General features: G+C 39.3%; 1 long non-coding RNA gene across 1 annotated transcript in view; it reads right to left on the bottom strand.

Moving 5' to 3' along the window:
* LOC108534312 (uncharacterized) overlaps positions 1–19946 on the bottom strand; it is a 41602-nt gene that overhangs the window by 15804 nt on the left and 5852 nt on the right. Inside the window, exon 2 of the long non-coding RNA XR_001886937.1 lies at positions 3782–3913. This is a non-coding gene — a long non-coding RNA (uncharacterized LOC108534312). The remainder of the gene's footprint in view (positions 1–3781; positions 3914–19946) is intronic.

The following is a 19946-nucleotide window of genomic DNA, read 5'->3' as shown; positions in this document are numbered from 1 at the left end:
TTTTTTTTTTTTTTTTTTTTAGTACAATGCTTAGCTATGGCTTTTGGCCAGTGTTTATTCCTTGCATGTCATTTGTGAATGCCTTCAAATAAAAAATGTGCAGAGTTGAATTTATATTTTTGGCTTCAGAGACAGCATAAAAACTGTTTCCATTTTAATTTTAAGCTACTTCTGTAAAGAGATATAATGCTACTTAAATTTTAAACACATCAAGAATCTCAAACGGGGCTGTGTTATGTTATCACATCTGGTCGTTCTTTGCATTAGGATTATTCCTAACGTTTTGCAATGTTCACTACTTGGGCATCCAAAATCTCAATAACAAACCAAGACCCTAAACGGTCCCTATTCAAGAGATACTATCAAGAGTAAAGAATAGTATTGAAATACACTTTTGTCTTTAAGACCAGTTTTTAAAGTTTTGGGTTCACGGGTTTCTCTGATAATCTAATGAAAGCTGTATAGCCTTCTCCAGAAAAGGCACACACAATAGAAAATCTGAATATTCAGTAAAGCTCTCATGATGTCTCTAAGTTTATAGATCACAGGTTAGAGAGCCCTGTGACAAAATGATATAGATACATGTTCATAGATATGTATGTATGCACTGTATATGCTATAGGATATACATGTATTTAATTTTTTTAAAACTTCCTTTAAAATCTCCTCAAGTCGTTGAAAGCTCAAAAATCTTGGTTGCTTCTATCTAAGGATTGTTTACTTCCATAGAAGGCAGGTAGATGTACTGAGTTTTAGAAATCAATATATTAATGAAATAAGAATGTGTCTAAAACAAGCAACTGACCTAAAGGTAGGTCATCTAACTGCAGCTGTATGACACCATCACACCCTCATCCCTTCAACAGTTTTTGACTTCTAGCACTCATGACATGCCAGTTTTCCAGATATGTTTATAAAAACAGATACTGCATTCATTGTCTTCAGTCACATTCAGATCAACATGTTTCTAATTTTACTTTTGATGTATTCTTTGGATACAGGACAAATTGAGCAGTTTGTTGTATAATTCCAAAGTTCTTAGAAATGTCTTACTAGGTTTTTTCATAATTTTCAAGTATTTTGAATTTTATATATTTCTTTTGTTTGTGTTTTCTGTTTTCTTTCTGTTATTGTCAGAAAACATACTGTGCATGATTTCAATCCTGTGGAATTGATTGTAATTTGGTTTTCATATAGCCTTTTTAGTTGAATGTTTTGGATGCACTTAAAAAGACTGTTCTGCCACTGTTGGTTATAGTGTTCTGCATATGTCAATTAGATCAAGTTGGTTGATATATCTTTACTGATTTTTGTCTATTTTCTCGATTACTGAAACTGGAGTGTTAAAATCTCCAAATATAATTGTTGTACTCGGTTGAGTGGTATTCCTCCAAAATCTATGTCTATCCAGACCTGTGCATGTAACCTTGTTTAAAAATAAAGTCTTTGCAGGTATAAGCAGGTTAAAGTGAAGTGGGCCTGGATTAGGGCGGGCCATAATTCAATGCTTGATGTCCTTACATACCTAGAGATCTGGACACACAAGTAGAGGGGAGAAGGCTATGTGAAGAAGGAGGCATAGATTGAAGTTATGGTCAAGGAATGGCAAGGACTGACAGCAAACGCCAGTAGCCTGAAGAAGGAAGGAAGGATCCTTCCCTAGGGCCTTTAAGAGAGCATGTCCCTGCTGATACCTTGATTTCAGACTTGTGGTCTCTATAACTGTAAGACAATAAATTTCTGATGTTTTAGGCATCCCTCCCCCCCAAAAATAAAAGGTGTTAGGATGCAATAATTATTTTGACAGATTTCTCTGGAAAGCTTTAAATTTTTTAGAAAGCAGAAATACTCCATCACTATCCTGATAGCAATCAACATGTAGTCAGATGCTTTAGCTAGCATAGTCTTACTAACATTTGTATCAATGAGTAGGGTTGTAGTATTAAGATTTTCAACATGGTAGCAAATATTTGTCCCCTGCACTTCCAATTATAAGGTCAAATTCAAATAAAAGTAAGGACACAAAGATGAGAAACCCCATCCAAATTTTGATGTAGATTATTATTTATCAATCATTAATAGACTCTGTGCCAAGCACTGGGCTGGGTGCTGTACCTTTTGAGGATTCAAAGGTAGAGTAAAAGCAGTCCTGTCCTCAGGGTGCACTGGACACTGTGCGGGGGAAGACATACAACCAGCGACACCGTAATATGGGCCATCAGTACTCTAATAACGCTGACAGGGGTGATGTTTCAAAAATACTTCTCAGTTCGTGTTTCCTTATTGGCTAGCTATGCTTTCTCTCCCCGTTCCTTGCCGATCTTAAGGAATCCAAGAAAGGGGCAGACCACAGCTACTCAGGAGAGAAGAGCGGTCTTGGTGAGACTGCAGCAAGAAGGGGAAGTTTGGTGGGCGTGGTGGCGAGTGCCTGTAATCCCAGCTACTCTGGAGGCTGATGCAGGAGAATCGCTTGAACCCGGGAAGTGGAGGTAACAGCGAGCCGAGATGGCGCCACTGCACTCCAGCCTGGGCAACAGAGCGAGACTCCGTTTCAAAACAAAACAAAACAAAACAAAACAAACAAAAAGGCCGGGAGTGGTGGCTCATGCCTGTAATCCCAGCACTTTGGGAGGCCGAGGCAGGTGGATCACCTGAGGTCAGGAGTTCGAGACCAGCCTGACCAACATGGTGAAACCCGTCCCTACTAAAGATACAAAAATTAGTCAGACGGGGTGGCACATGCCTGTAATCCCAGCTACTAGGGAGACTGAGGCAGGAGAATAACTTGAACCCAGGAGGCGGAGGATGCAGTGAGCTGAGATCGCACCACTGCCCTCCAGCCTGGGCAACAAGAGCGAAACCCCATCTCAAAAAACAAAACAAAACAAAACAGACAAAAAATCTGCACTAGAATAAGTGCTAGTTCTCTCTTTTCTTTAAAGACAGGCAAGATGCAATGTTTTAATTCTCATTTTACCTAATAATAAAGGATGTACCGTTAAAATCAAGTAGGAATTTATCCCTGTCTTATTGTCATTTTTTAAAAAATTGTGCTATTCTGCACAGGACCAGTTTCTCTAGAATGTTTCCTTGCTGACTTTTCCTCTAGTAGTATCAGTTATACTGAAAATCACTTCTATTCTTTTGCTTTGTTTTACTGGGCACCATCAAACTAACAAAAGTGGAGAGTAACAGAGAGTAGGAGAAGATGGAGGATGCAAGCGAATAGGACACCTGTGTCCTAACCGCCTCCTGGGTATAGATCCCAGGTTGGGGAACTCTTTCCACAAGCCCGGAGAGAACTGGTAACAAGAGGGCGGGGCGCGTGCGAGTTTCGATCCAGGCAGGGCCTCCTGGTGGAGCGCCTGGGATCTCACGGGCACCTGGCCCCCAGGGAGCAGGCGCGGGAGGAGCCCCGATTGATTCTGAATGGGATGGGCCAGGGCTCACGGGGCCAAAGGCGACGCCCAGTCAGGGGGCGCGGATCCAACACAGCTCTTTCCCGGCCCAAACCGAATAAAACTCCCAGCAGCCCACAATGAGACCCAGTGGAAAAGGCGCCCTCTGCCGGAGAGGCGCAGAGGGGCGGAACTGGAAGAGACAAAACCCAAAACACCTGAACATTTATTCCAGCGACTAGAATACTTCAAGTAGGAGGCAGGGGGAAACCGTGCCTTGTCAAGTTAAAGCGGACAACTTGTTCCTTCTCAGCACACCTCACTCCCAACTATCCTGCAGGATGGAAGTGTATCAGGAAAAAGAGGGCAGCCGGATCCCTTACCTGAGATCTAAAGAGGCCACATTGTCTTCGCAAGTGTTCTTAAGTCAACTGGGAGGACAAAGATTGCCTGAGTGCTTGGCTTATATGGTTTCATTTCTGTTTTCCAGTTGTTCCTGTAGGCATGGTCAATCTCTGCATAAACAAAAAGAAGAGGTTTAGGAGTAAAGTATCCCTGAAATTAAGATTCTAACTGTTCCCTTTCTAAGTGTATTTTAAAAGGTCACACCCAATTTCTTGATGTTTTGGATTTATTATTATTATTATTATTATTATTATTATTATTATTAAAGACAGGGTCTCACTCTGTCGCCCAGGCGACAATGGTCCGATCATAGCACACTGCAGGCTTGAACTCCTGGACTCAAGCGATCCTCCAGCCTCAGCCTCTCAAAATGCTGGGATTACAGGAGTTAGCAATTTCTCCCGGCTGCATTTTGTTATTCTAATTGCGCAGCTTTGTCTAGTAAATGATGGAGGACTCAAGGGAATAGGACACCTGTGTTCTAACCTCCTTCTTTTGGGTAGAGATCCCAGGTCGGGGGGCCTAGTCCACCTGCCGGAACAGAGAGGTGCGGCTGCGCGTTTCGATCAGGAAGAGGCCTTGTATCAGTGGTAGTTCTCCCTGCCTTTGTACACCTCTTCTGTTAGTTTGATGGTGCCCAGTAAAATAAAGTAAGAGTACGACTGATTTTCAGTATAACTGATACTACTAGAGAAAAAGTCAGCAAGGGAACATTCTAGAGAAACTGGTCCTGTGCAGAATAGCACAATTTTTAAAAAGTGACAGTAAGACAAGGATAATTTCCTACTCGATTTTTAATGGTACATCCTTTCTTTATTATTAGGTAAAATGAGAATTAAAACATCGCATTTTGTCTGTCTTTAAAGAAGATAAAGAACTAGGACTTATTCTAGTGCAGGTTTTTTTTTTTTTTTTTGATGGAATCTTGCTCTGTCGCCCAGGCTGGAGTGCAGTGGTTCGATCTCATCCCACTGCAACCTCTGCCTCCCGGTTTCAAGCGATTCTCCTGTCTCAGCCTCCCGAGGAGCTGGGATTACAGGCATCCGCCACCATGCCCACCTAATTTTTGTATTTTTAATAGAGACAGGGTTTCACCATGTTAGCCAGGCTGGTCTAGAACTCCTGACTGCAAGTGATCCACCTGCCTTGGCCTCCTAAAGTGCCGGGATTACAGGCCTGAGCCACTGTACTCAGCCTTTAGTGCAGGTTTCTACATTAATCTTTCTCTCCTTTGTTCTTGTGAGCTGACTATCAAGACCAGATTAGAATATGTGGTTGTTTCCTAAGAGACCTATGCTTGGGGGACGTGTGTTTGTTTTGGGAGTATGTCAGTATGTATGTGTGTGTGAGTACTGTGGGCAAGGGAAAGAAAGATGAGATCTACCCTGTCAGTTTAAGGTAGCCTGGGTCTCAGGAAAGAAATGAGGTATGAGCTGCATAACATTTGGGTAAGGAAGCAGGGCTGTGAAGAACCAGTAGGCCTCCAGTGTCTCCACCAATGGCCATAGGCATGGAATCAATGAAATGGATGAGAGTAGGTTCCAGGTCAGGATCATGACCAGGGAGTTGAGAATTCACTTTTCTTTCTTTCAGAAGACCAATTTTAACTTTTCCACCCAACAGGGGTCAGCAACACACAGAAACTTGTCTTAACTCTTTCCCCTTCTTTAAAGTATTATGTGTATATAGATAATTTCCCCTGCTTCAAAAAATATCTATAAAATTCTCTCTCTACATAAATTGATAATTTTTAAAGGGGAAGATATATACATAAAGATATATATGTTTACTATATAGATAATTATGTATATATAACTTTTATTTTATATATTTGATAAAAGGGAAAGAGAGAGACAGTATGCATGTGTACTCTCTTTTTTACCCAAATACATATGACTTTCCAGTGCTTTGCAGAGTACTTTGATTAAGAAGGTTCAGAGACATCTGAACATTATCTGTGAACTTTTGCTATTCTGATTCTTTTAAGGTGGTAAATTATAAAATTTTTAAATGTACAATGTTACTTTAAAACAGCCAGTGGGTTAGTAGTTGGTAATGCTAGTAGCTAATAGTAGATGACATGTAAGTGCTCACTATGCCACTATGCTGGGCAACACAAGCAAATACCGCACATACATTATAGGACATGATTCTGTCCAGCCTGATAATACCAGTGTGTCTCAGGCTTTCTATGTGGTATCCACTGCACTAAACACTTCAGTATGCACTGTTTGATTTATTTTTTCTTAACCTTACAAAATGGGAACTGCTATCAATTCCACCTTAAAAATGAGAACACTTTGATTACCTCTGTAGAAAAGGAAAAAAAAGGAAAAAATGGGAAAATCAAGGCTTAGGAAGGTTAAATAATTAGCTTAAAGTCACACTGGTAGTAAGTGGTGGCACTGAGATTTGAGGAGGCAGACTGGTCTTCGCCACTCTATTTATTATACATTTTACACTATTTTACAGAGGAGTTAGTTGAGATTCTTTAGAGGTAAATCAAATCATGTTACTCTTATTCAGTATCCTTTAGTGATTTCCCATTTCTATCAAAGTAAAATCCACATTCTCTATTATCATGTACAAGGCCCTCTGAGTTCTAGTTCCCTGTTACTCTGACATCACCTGCTACTGCTTTCTTGTTCTCTGCCAGCCATAGCTGCCTCTTTGCTCAACATGCCAGGCAACACTCTTCTGTCTCAGGGCCTTTGCACTTGCTGTTTCCTCTTTTGGGAATGCTTTTTACTCAGCTATCCGCATGACCTCAGGCCTGGTGAAGCATTACATCAGGAAGTTAGGGACTACTCTATTCCAAGTTGCTACCTTCCTTTCTACTCCTAATCTTGACATTCCCTATCCTTCTCTCATTCCTTATATTTTTTCTTAAATGTCTGTGTTTTTAAATCCATCTATTTATTAACAGTTATTCTTCCTCTTTAAGATATAAACATCACAGAGGGCAGGTAATTTTGCTTCCTTGTTTAAATTGCAGCATCAGCATTTACAATAGAATGTAGCATGGTAACAGGCACTCAATAAGTATTCAAATGAATGACAAGAGCTTAGGAAACGCACACAAGTTCACACAGTTAGCAATAGGTGAAGTGAACTTTGTTACAAATCCAGTATTGGATTTATCCACATATCAAACACATAAACCATCTTCCTGGACTCTTCTTAGAATTCCCCTGGTCTTTAATTATAATAGACTGGGTAAGCATGAATAAACAAACCAAACAGGAAAAAGGCAGCATTTGTTACTGTCTCTTAAAGTGGGATACTTTAAAGTGAGATCAAATCAGAGGCCAGGTCAGGGAAAGGGGACACTGGTCTTTAACAGAAAGGGAGTTGACAAGTGATGAAGTCAGGAATGTGCTGATGTTTCTGGGCTGCGTGAAGGGGCAAAGTGTGGGAAGGTCCTGGATGAAGCTGGTGTTGGGTTAATTAATTAGGGTGGGATGCCTGTGCATTAAGGGGAGGAAGGAACCAAGGGGATTGATTTGGAGTAGACTGGAGTCTCAAGTAGCATTTACAAAGGATCCTGGAGGCACAGGAAGGATGGGAGAAGTGTTGGGTACAGCTCAATTTGGCAAGTGGCCAAAGAAACATGTCAGATATTAGTGAAAACAGGCCACAGCTGCTGCACTTTACAAGCTAAATGGCAGGCCTTTCCTTAGCCCTCCCCCACCCCAGCCCATCTTATGTCTTGTAATAGTTATTTTCTTCCTGAGACAGCCAGCTATAACCCAGTTCTCACTCCAGGGCACAGAAGAAGCAAAGGGATGCCGAGGCTTCATTGCTAAGGGAAGAGGGTTCAGAGCATGAATGAAAACTCAATTTATCCCGAAGCTGAGAATTTAAATGTTAGTGTATTGAAGACCCACCTCTTTCATTCCCAGGATCATTTAAAAAAAAATCATGGTTATTTCTCTTTAATCTCATGATATATAAACTTGTCATTTCTAAGATTTCTAGAATACTTAAAAGTCTTTTAAAACTGTTTTCCTCTTCAAAATGTATTTGTACATTTTGTATATTTGTATATTTCTCCTTTCTAGAAAAAAGATCCTAGATGGTTCAGAGTAAAATAAATGTGTGTGTATGTTTTTATACACACACACACACACACACACACACAAACACTGGAAGAGAACACATGTTGTTACTGAATAATACAATTTGGTTAAGCTGCTTGGTAGCATCTCTTCCCCTGTCTTTCTCACCCTTTCCCACCCTTACCTTACAAAACTTTGCAATTAGATGCATGGACTCTGGAACTCATAGCTGCGTTTCAACCCAGGCTCTGCCACCTTCTGGTTGTGTCATAGTGCCCACATTATTTAGCTTTTATTTTCCTTAATTTTCCTCATTTGTAAAATGAGGCCAAAAATAATTAACTTAAAGGACATTCATAATAAAATAGTATTAAATGTTAAATATTACTATTATTTGCAGACATTATAATTTTTTTTTAAGTTCAGGGGTACATGTGCAGGCTTGTTACATAGGTAAACACGTGTCATGGGGGTTTGTTGTACAGGTTATTTCATCACCCGGGTATTAAGCCTAGTACCCATTAGTTATTTTTCCTGATCCTCTCCCTCCTCCCACCCTCCACCCTCGATAGGCCCCAGTGTGTGTTGTTCCCCTCTATGTGTCCATGTGTTCTCATCATTTAGCTTCCACGTAAAAGTGAGAATATACGGTGTTTGCTTTTCTGTTCCTGTGATAGTTTGTTAAGGATAGTGGCTTCCAGCTCCATCCATGTTCCTTCAAAGGACATGATCTCATTTTTTATGGCTGCATAGTATTCCATGGTGTATAAGCACCACATTTTCTTTATCCAGTCTATCATTGATGGGCATTTAGGTTCACTCCATGTCTCTGCTACTGTGACTAGTGCTGCAATGAACATAGGCGTGCATGTGTCTTCATAATAGAATGGTTTATATTCCTTTGTGTATGTATATATCCTTTGTGTATATTTATATTCTTTTGTGTATATATATATATACATATATATATAGAGAGAGATTGCTGGGTTGAATGATCTTTCTGTCTTTAGGTCTTTGAGAAATCACCATGCCGTCTTCCACAATGATTGAATTAATTTACACTCCTACTAAAAGTGTATAAGCATTCCTTTTCCTCTACAACCTTGCCAGCATCTGTTATTTTTTGACATTTTGATAGTAGCCATTCTGACTGGTCTTAGAGGGTATCTCATTGTGGTTTTGATTTGCATTTCTCTAATGGTCAGTGATGATGAGCTTTTGTTTCATATGATTGTTGGCCACATGTGTCTTTTTTTGAGAAGCGTCTGTTCATGTCCTTTGCCCACTTTTTAATGAGGCTGTTTATTATCTCTTGTAAATTTGCTAAAGTTCCTTATAGATGCTGGATATTAGACCTTTGTCAGATGCATAGTCTGCAAAAATGTTCTCCCATTCTGTAAGTTGTCTGTTTACTCTGTAAATTCTTAAATAATCTTTATATATATTTGGAACTTCATATTGGCTGCTCATTGTTTAAAGTCTAAAGGGGGTGGGAAACTGGTTTCTTAACCGGTTTTATACAGCACTTAGGAAAACTACTTCAACACTTTTATCATGTTGAGGAAAAGAAAATATAATTGCAGTTCTAGCCAAATGATGCTTCTTATTCTTGATGAAAATATAAATGTATATGGCATATGAAAACTCTTCTATTTGGTGAAATAAAAGTTAATATAAAATTAAGAGCAGGTTCAACATTTAGGAAGTGAATTTATTAAGTTTTCTTAGTATCAATTTTTTTTTTTTTTTTTTTTTTTTTTTTTTTTTTTTAGAGACGGAGTCTCGCTTTGTCGCCCAAACTGGAGTGCAGTGGCCGGATCTCGGCTCACTGCAAGCTCCGCCTTTCGGGTTTACGCCATTCTCCTGCCTCAGCCTCCCGAGTAGCTGGGACTACAGGCGCCTGCCACCTCGCCCGGCTAGTTTTTGTATTTTTTAGTAGAAATGGGGTTTCACCTGGTTAGCCAGGATGGTCTCGAATTCCTGACCTTGTGATCCGTCCGTCTCGGCCTCCCAAAGTGCTGGGATTACAGGCTTGAGCCACCGCGCCCGGCCCAATTTTTCTTTCTGACATTATCCAAATGTTGTGTGAAGGTTTTTTTATTATTTATTTATTTATTTTGGTAATAACACTCATTATTGTTATTACCTGAGATGGTGTAAGGTCCATAACCCCAGGAACTACCTGCTGTTTAAGATGAGGAAAGTGGTGGTTTATCAAGCACATCTGATAAGAATGAAGATTTTACTGAAATTTCTTCCTTGATTTCTTCTAACATGAATTGATACCTATGAGGGCATTGTAAAGTGTGGATAAAGCTTGTGAAAAGCATTGAAGCCAAACTAAATCCTATGTAAGTTATCAATGAATAGATTTACCTCAAATTGCTAATTTTAAGTGCTTTATTGGTTAATCAGTTGTTCTGTGGTCAGTTGATTAAACTAAATGAATTACTGATTTTTAAAAATCAGGTGCTGAACCTTGTTAAAGGGGCTAGACATAAAAAGTAGCATAAGACAAGTCCTGCCCTCAATAGAAGTCATTTTGTATTAGAAGAGATAGCAGTGATCATCTTTTAATTGTAATGCACATGGTAATGCTATGACAATATAGGATCAGGAGGATGCTAAAAAGACAAGGGCTAATTCTTCTAGAAGTAAGGGGTGTGGGTGATCTTGAAGGATGAACAGAGGTAACACAGTGTCAACTCAAAGAGCAGCCAGAGAATACTCGGTGTTTCTGGTACATGCAAATAGTCTGTTGAAGCAGGAGTGTAGGTTGCGTGGTGGAGACTGTCATGATATGTGACTGGAAAAAGGATAAAGCTGAAAACAAGGCAATGATGATGAAAATGGAGAGGAAAGTATTTACTTAATAAACATTTGGAGGTATGATAGACAAGACATGGTGACTAATGGCTGTGAAGGTCTAGGGAGCTAGAAATTGGGGATAAAGTGGCTTGAATTTGTAATATTATCTGAGATAGGAAACACAGCACAAGTTTATTTTTGTTTTATGCTTTGCTTTTACTTGGCAAGGATGTGCGTATTGCTAATTCAGATTAAAGTATTTTGAGTTTAAATATTTTGTCACCATGCAACCAAAACTACCAAAACTACCTTTGCCTCACTGTCTCTGGCATTAAGAGGATGCTAGTCACAGCATCCTCTTAACTTGTATTTGCATTGTGTCACGCATCTCATGGCTGGTCTCGTTCATTTTTCATCTCTTATGGAATGTTGTGTGCCTTTTTCAGGGCTCTTAGTTTTTAATGCTAGCGACAAGCAATATAACTGGCTAGTACCAACTAAAATAAAACAAAGAAAGCTCTTTCTATGATTCAAATAGGACACATACCCAAACAATGTAACCCATTCCCCTGAGCACAGTATTCCAGGTGACTGTTTTGGGCCTTAGAAACTTCTAGATCCCCAACCAGACATGAGAGTTAGCAAAGGAAGTAAACAGTTCATTTGAGTGCACCAGGAAACTTCTCTCCACTCACAGATACATTCCTATTCCTGAGAGTTATGCACAAGTCAATAAATATTAACTAAACAGTTGCAAATACAACTAAATAAAAGCTGAGACTTTTAAAATCACTCAAGAATATACACATTGTAAGCCATTTCATAGGAAACCGCTGCGTGTTTGGTTTTGCTCTATTTCTTAACACAGTTTCTTAAAAAATCAGCTTTGGGCCCAGGTGCGGTGGCTCACACCTGTAATCCCAGCACTTTGGGAGGCCGAGGAGGGCGGATCATGAGGTCAGGAGATCGAGACCATCCTGGCTAACACAGTGAAACCCGTCTCTACTCAAAATACAAAAAGCTGGCCATGGTGGCAGGCTCTTTTAGTGCCAGCTACTTGGGAGACTGAGGCAGGCAGATTACGAGGTCAGGAGATTGAGACCATCCTGGCTAACACGGTGAAACACAGCTACTTGGGAGGCTGAGGCGGGAAAATGGCGTGAACCCGGGAGGTGGAGCTTGCAGTTAGCCGAGATGGCGCCACTGCACTCCAGCCTGGGCTACAGAGCAAGATTCCGTCTCAAAAAAAAAAAAAAAAAAAAAAAAAAAAAAAAAAAAATCAGCTTTGGCAGAAGAATGGAAGATCCTCTGTAAATGGGTACTTGAGAACTTGGGCTGTATTCATAATTTTCTTCTTAAACTGAAAGCCTTAATTCACACTACTGATGGATGAGCCATATATTTTCTCCCTTTAAAACTGATTTCTAACTGTAGTATAAAATGTAAACACAGGCTGGGGTGCGGTGGCTCACGCCTGTAATCCCAGCACTTTGGAAGGTGAAGGTGGGCAGATCACTTGAGGCCAGGAGTTCGAGACCAACTTGGCCAACATGTGAAACCCCATCTCTACCAAAAATACAAAAAAATTAGCTGGGCATTGTGGCGTGCACCTGTAAACCCAGCTACTTGGGAGACAGAGGCACTGGAATCGTTTGAACCTGGGAGGTGGAGGTTGCAGTGAGGCGAGATCAGGCCACTGCACTCCAGCCTGGGTAGCAGAGCTAGACTTCATCTCAAAGAAAAAAAAAAGTAAACATATAAAAGTGACATGTATTAAACAAAAGCATATTTTAAGAGTTTTTAAAACAGATGAAGGCAAATATTCTTTTGGTTTATTAATTTTATTTAGATGTTAGTCTAAGAGTACTTTAAAGTACATATAATTGTGACTAGTATTTAATTTTAGAGAACAGTTATCCAATTTGTGGACTCAAAGATACATGAAGTTTTAAAAAATGTCATTAACTTCTTACTTTTGGTCTTGTTGTAATTAATTTGTGTATTTTTTCAGGATGAGGATAGAAAAATGAAGCAAATCAATTCTGCTCCTTGAATACAGCTCTAGTACAAATTCAGGTGGAATTGAGAAGATTTAAATTACTCTGGAAACTGGAATAAAGTTTCTAATGATGTGTGCATTTAGATTTATTTACACCAGTTCTTCCAGTTACAATGTAGAATTGAAAAATGGATTTAAATTATAGGAACCATACATATTTCAATGCTAGAATGTCTTCATTGGAGAGAAAGAAATACAGAGTCAATAATTTCATAGCATATTTTATTTTTTTCTTGTAATTTGTACAAATGTATGGGCTACATATGCAATTTTGTTACATGCATAGATTCTGTAGTGGTCAAGTTAGGACTTTTAGGGCATTCATCACCCAAATAACGTACATTGTACCTATTAACTAATTCCAAATCATCCTCCTCCCTCACACCCCTTCACCCTTCCAAGATCTATTATCTATCATTCTACTCTCTACATCCATGTTAAGACATTTTTTTGTTTGTTTTTAGCACCAACTTATGAGTGACAACATGAGATATTTGTCTTTCTGCTCCTGGAGTGTTTAGCTTAAGATAATGACCTCCATTTCCATCCATGTTGCTGCAGAGGACATGATTTCATTCTTTTTTAAATGGCTGAATAGTATTCCATTGTGTATATATTCCACATTTCCTTTATCCATTCTTCCATTGATGGACACTTAGACTGATTCTCTATCTTTGTTATTGTGAATGGTGCTGCAATAGACATAAGAGTGCAGGTATCTTTTTGATATATTATTTCTTTCCATTTGGATAGATACCTGGTAGTGGGATTGCTGGATTGAATGGTAGTTCTATTTGAGTTGTTTGAGAAACCTCCATACGGTTTTTCCATAGAGGTTGTACTAACTTACATTCCCATCAATAGTGTGTAACGGTTCCTTTTTCTCTGCATCCTCACCAACATCTGTTATTTTTTGTCTTTTTAGTAAGCATCATTCTTGCTGGTGTGAGGTGGTATCTCATTGTGGTTTTAATTTGCATTTCTGTGACGTTGATAATATACTTTCTTTATAAAGAGTTAAAAGTTGATTTATTTAAAATTTTCAAACGCTTTAAATATCTAATAACTCTTATTTGTGGTTTCCAGAAGAAGAATTGAGCCAGTACTGCTGGTTGTTCTGCTCAGAGTTAAGGGCTCCTCTCTGGCATAATCAGTTATTTTACTCATTTCATTTTTTAACATTAAGTTTGAGAATGTAACAGTTGCTAGAAAAGGAAAACGAAAGTNTGCATTTCTGTGACGTTGATAATATACTTTCTTTATAAAGAGTTAAAAGTTGATTTATTTAAAATTTTCAAACGCTTTAAATATCTAATAACTCTTATTTGTGGTTTCCAGAAGAAGAATTGAGCCAGTACTGCTGGTTGTTCTGCTCAGAGTTAAGGGCTCCTCTCTGGCATAATCAGTTATTTTACTCATTTCATTTTTTAACATTAAGTTTGAGAATGTAACAGTTGCTAGAAAAGGAAAACGAAAGTTTTTTAGACATAAAAGGCTTAAGAAGATATTTTAAAAAAGTTTTAATACTTGAGTTCATTTAAAAGATTTCAAAAGTATTTCAGATTTGACTAACGTACTTATGTCAGAGTTCCTATCAGTTTCGAATAATTTCATTTTCAATTCATTTAAACTTGAAATGTTAGTACAGACTATAAAAATAATAAAATTAGTTATTTAATATTGATTAAAAGCTATCGTATTAGTTTTAATTGATCATTTCAGTTTTATTTTTTCCTCAGTTGAGGTTACTAGCAGAGCCATTTCTAAATACATTGTTGACATGCAGAATTTTCCCTCAGAAAGTAATCCCCTCCTTCTTACCATGAAGCCAGAAACCTCATGTATTTCCATAAATAAGATTACCTACTGTAGAGAGACTCCATTTCATGTTCTAGAATTTTCTTTCATTTTCTCTGTTAAAACTTCTTTCGTCTTTCCTCTTGGTTTTGAGCTCTGTTCCTAGACCATCATTAATGGCCGATAGGCCTTAATAATAAGGTATGCCTTCCAGGCAACATCTTTCTATAGTTCTAAGACAAAGTAATTTTAAGGAAAAAAAAATCAGGAGTGCTTTATTTGAAAGGAAGCCGTTTCATTGTTTCCCCACATCATACTTCTAGAATCTGCTTGCCTAGTTTGGTGCAATAATTTCTAATAATCCCACAGAGCATTTTATGGGTCACAACTTGAAACCATATGGGAGTGCTGACTTGATGGGCATTGTCATACTCTGGGGCAGTGGTTCTGAGAAGAAGATGATGTCCCTTTCCCTCCTCCACCCCAAAGATATTTGGTAACGTTTGTAAACATTTTTTATTGTCATGACTGGGAAGTGCTACTGGCATCTAGTGGGTAGAGGCCAGGTATGTTGTTCAACATTCTATAATGCGAACAGTATCCTCCTACAAGGATTACTTAGCTCACAAATGTGAATAGTGCTGAGGTTGAGAAATCCTGCACTAAGACAATACCAGCCTAGGATGCAGATAATTAATCTAGCCAAAAGGCTTTCCTTTTAGTCTGGAATCAGAAGTAAAGTAAGTTTTGATTTACCACCTAGAGTGGCACAGCTATTTATGAGATAGTCTACTACTTTCTTGCTTTGGCAGAGATAAATAGTTAAAATATATATACTTTCAAATTGGAATTTAAATTAAGCATTCTGTGATAAAAGAAATAGGAAACTTTAGAGTTTTGCCTTGGTCATTAATACTATAGTTTTAGAAATAACACTTCTAGTGCTTTTTCTTAGTGTTATTTCCCCACTCAGATTCTTTTCATTTTCTCCAGTTTGGGACAGATAACCCAGCAAGCTTCTTGGGTTTGTATGAATGCACAGTATTTATTAATATTTACCATATTTTCTTCTGTTTCTTTAAGTTACAACTTTCTATGTTTGAGTTCCTCAAAGCTTTCTGTAGTTTGAATCATTCACGAATTTATTCATTAAATAAATGTTTATTGTCAATTGATCCAGATAAAGTATGTTAGGGCTACAATGATGAATAAAATGGTCAAAAATCCATACAGTCAAGGAGTTTATATTCTAGTAGAACAGAGAGACAATAAGTGAAAATACACCAGAAAATTGCATAGGGATGAGTGCTATGGAAACAAGAAAGGAAGAGAAGGAGGAGTTTCAGGGTGAGGGATGGGGGTAAAATTTTAAATTTATTGACAGGTGAAGACTAACTGAAAAGGTGGCATCTGAGTAAATACCTGAAGAGGATTGGAGAGTGAGCTGTGTGGAATTCTGGGAGAAGTACATTCCAGGAAGGGGAAACTACAAGTGTGAATGTCCTGAGGCTGGAATGGAACGTGCTTGGTCTGTTTGAGGATAACAGAGCAGTCTGCATAGCTGGAAGAGAGCGAACTGGAGATGAAAAAGCAGCAATGGAGTCAGGGAGGTGATGGATGAAAGGATCATGTCAGAATTTATAAGGTTGTTGGAGACATGCTGGCTTTTACCCTGAGTGAGAGGGGGAGCCATTTGAGAATTTTGAGCAGAAGCATAACAGAATCTGACTTGTGTTTTAAAATGATCACTTTTGACACTTGCTTATACACTGTTGGTGGGAATGTAAATGAGTTCAGTCACTGTGGAGAGAAGTTTGGAGATTTCTCAAAGAGCTAAGAACTACTATTGGACCCAGCAATCGGATTACTGTATATATACCCACAGATTCTACCAAAAACATGCACCCATATGTTCATTGCAGCACTATTCACGACAGAAAAGACATGGAATCAACCCAGGTGCCCATCAATGGTGGATGGAATACAGAAAATGTGGTACATGTACAACATGGAATACTATGCAGCCGTAAAGAATTAAATCATATCCTTTGTGGCAACATGGATGCAGTTGGAAACCATTATCCTAAGCAAACTAACACAGAAACAGAAAACCAAATACTACATGTTCTCACTTATAAGTGGGAACTAAATATTGGGTACTCGTGGACTTAAAGATGGGAACAATAGATACTGGGGAATACAAGTGGGAGGAGGGAAGAAGAGGGGCAAGGAGTGAAAAACCACCTATTGTCTACTATGCTCAGTACCTGGGTGACGGATTCATTTGTACTCCAAATCTCAGATCATACCTTTATAACAAAGGTATGATTAGACCTGCACATATATCCCTGATTCTAAAATAAAAGTTGAAAAAAATTATCAAATAATGTTGTAGAATTCCAAAAGAAGATAATTTATTAAACTAAAAGTTTAATAATTAAAATAAATAAAATGTTCACTTTTGCCCACTATCTGGAGAATAGGCTAGTGGAGAAAGGGTAGAAACAGGAAGACAGGATAGAAACCTGTACATGGTGTCTGGACCAGGGCGCTCGAACCCAGAGTGGTAGATCTATTGATGGATTTGATTTGAGAACAAGAGAGGAGCCAAGAGTTTTAGCCAGAGCAACTGGGGGACCAGTGTGGTAGATTGTTTTACTGTTTACCAAATATTTTAGTTTTACTCCATGTAGGCTCCCTTCCTATGAGGGGACAATACACCTCTGCCCTGTGGAAAATGGGAAGCCATTTGACTTGCTTGACCAATGGAAGTGGTCAGAAGCTTTAAGAGCCAGCACTTGGTTCATGTGTCATTTTTCCTTTTGCCACAAACCCAGCAATTTTCCAGATAAAAATTGCTGTCAGTCTGGCTCCTGGAGTAAAGCTGCTGTGGATGGCAACTACAGGAGACAGGCAGCAAGAAATAAACCTTTGCTTTTGGAAACTGGTGCAGTGTTCAGTTCATTTATTGCTGCAGCAGAACCCAGCTGAGCCTGACCAATACAGATAGGGTGGGCATTAACTGAGATGGAGATGTCTGCTGGAAGAGCAGGTGATGGATGTGTATGGAGAGACCAGGAGTCTCAGTTTAGGTAAGTGAGATTTGAGATGCCTATTAGACATCCAAGTGGAGCTGTCAAGTAGCTGGTTGTCTATAAAGAGCTGGAGTTCAAGGAAGAGGTCGTGGGTAAGGATCTACATTTGAGAGTCATCAGCCTGAGACTGAACAAAATTACCAAGGGAGTGTGTAGATGTATAAGAAGCCCAGGAACTGGGCTTGGGAGTATTCCAACAATGAATAAATGAGACTGAGAAGGAGCAGCAGTAAAAGAGGAGGAAGACTAGGAGAGCATATTATCCATTAAGCAAAGTGAAAAAAGTATCTCAAGAATGATCAGCTTGTCATACGGTACTGATACATCAAGTGAGGTTAAGAGTGAGAATTGACTTTGTGATGCAGCAATGTGGAGGTCACCAATGACCATGACAGGAGCAGCTTAGACAAAGTGGTCTGTAGGAAAGCCTGAATGAAATGGGTTCAAGAGGGAATGGTAGGAAAAGAGTGAGACAGCAAATATAGATAACACTTCCAAGGAGCTTTCCTGTAATATGGAGCAGAGAGTGATAGCTGGGTGATATGGTCTGACTCTGTGTCCCCACTCAAATCTCATCTTGTAGCTCCCATAATTCCCATGTGTTGTGGGAGGCACCCAGTGGGAAGGACCCAGTGGGAGGTGATTGAATCATGGGGACAGGTCTTTCCCGTGCTGTTCTTGTGATAGTGAATGGGTCTCATGAGATCTGATGGTTTTAAATATGGGAGTTTCTCTGCACAAGCTCTCTCTTTGTCTGCCACCATCTATGTAAGACGTGACTTGCACCTCTTTGCCTTCTGACATGATAGTGAGGCCTCCCTAGCCATGTGGAGATGTAACTCCATTAAAATATCTTTTTCTTCCTAGTCTCTGGTATGTCTTTATCAACAGCATGAAAACAGACTAATGTACTAAGGAAGGAAATGGGGCAAAAAGGTGTTTGTGTTTTGCTTTTTTTTTTTTTCTTGGTGAGATGGGTAAAGTGAAAACTTACTGATTTGCTAATGAAATGATCCAAGAGAGGAAAAACAATTGATGAGGCAGATGAGGGAGGGAAAATTGCTGGAGACATGTCATTTAATAGGCCAGAAGAGATGGGATGTGGTACACAAATGGAGATGAAGTACCACATACAGTCCATTTACACGAAGAGGATGGGAAGGAAAGTATGTGGATATAGATGGGTGTGGGGTGAGAGCTTGTAGAACTTCTGGTTTCTTCTGTTATTCTCATTAAAAATGGAAGCCAGGTCATCCACTGAGAGTGAGGATGGGGAAAGAGCTGCTAAAGATTTGACATAGTTGTGTGTTTTTCTCCATCTGTGTTCAGTTGGATGTAATGTAGGTGTGGAGAGATGGAAAGATGCATATAACCATGGTAGGAGGTTTTCCTAGCAAATTCAGCAAGGCAAAGGAGGATGAAGTGTTTGCGGGTGTATTCAGGAGAGCAATTACAGTTAACAACAATGGAATTTTAGTTGGGTAAGGAGAGATGTGAGGAAATGGGGGCACTGAGAGACAGTGAGAAGATGGTACTGTAAATGGATTGGAGAAGTTGGAGAAGTAGAAGGAATACATTGCAAAAACAGAAGCTGTTGGTCAGAGAATGGGCTGCTTAAAGTTGAGATTTTAGAAAGCCTGCAATTGGTAATGGCAAAGGCTAGGGTATGTTAGTGGAAATGAGTAGGGTGTAGAACAAGATCCTGGAAGTCTTTTACTCTGAAGTTGTTCTATTTAATTCATTTTTTTCTTAAGCATTTTCTTTCATTGAAATTCTTCAATTAAACTCATATTCCTTGTGAGTTCCATCCATATGGATTTCAAATCTAATGAAAATGGACAAAGCCAAACTGAATAAGGAAGGAGTTTGTTGAGTATTATTTCAATAATTAAGATGTGTTTATATCAAAGATGACCTAATCACTCATTAAAGTCCCTAAATATATTAGACAGTTAAAAATTGGTTATTTATTGGGCCGAATAGGAACAGCTCCAGTCTCCAACTCCCAGCACGAGCGACACAGAAGACCGGTGATTTCTGCATTTTCAACTGAGGTACTGGGGTCATCTCACTAGGGAGTGCCGGACAACCGGTGCTGGTCAGCTGCTGCAGCCTGACCAGCGAGAGCTGAAGCAGGGCGAGGCATCACCTCACCTGGGGAGCGCAAGGGGGAAGGGAATCCCTTTTCCTAGCCAGGGGAACTGAGACACACAACACCTGGAAAATCGGGTAACTCCCACCCCAATACTGAGCTTTAAGCAAACGGGCACACCAGAAGAATATATCCCTCTCCTGGCCGGGAGGGTCCCACGCCCACGAAGCCTCC

The sequence above is a fragment of the Rhinopithecus bieti genome, unplaced genomic scaffold, assembly GCF_001698545.2.
Source record: "Rhinopithecus bieti isolate Rb0 unplaced genomic scaffold, ASM169854v2 scaffold_10612, whole genome shotgun sequence".
Lineage (NCBI taxonomy): Eukaryota > Metazoa > Chordata > Mammalia > Primates > Cercopithecidae > Rhinopithecus > Rhinopithecus bieti.
This window is presented reverse-complemented; position numbering and strand designations above follow the sequence as displayed.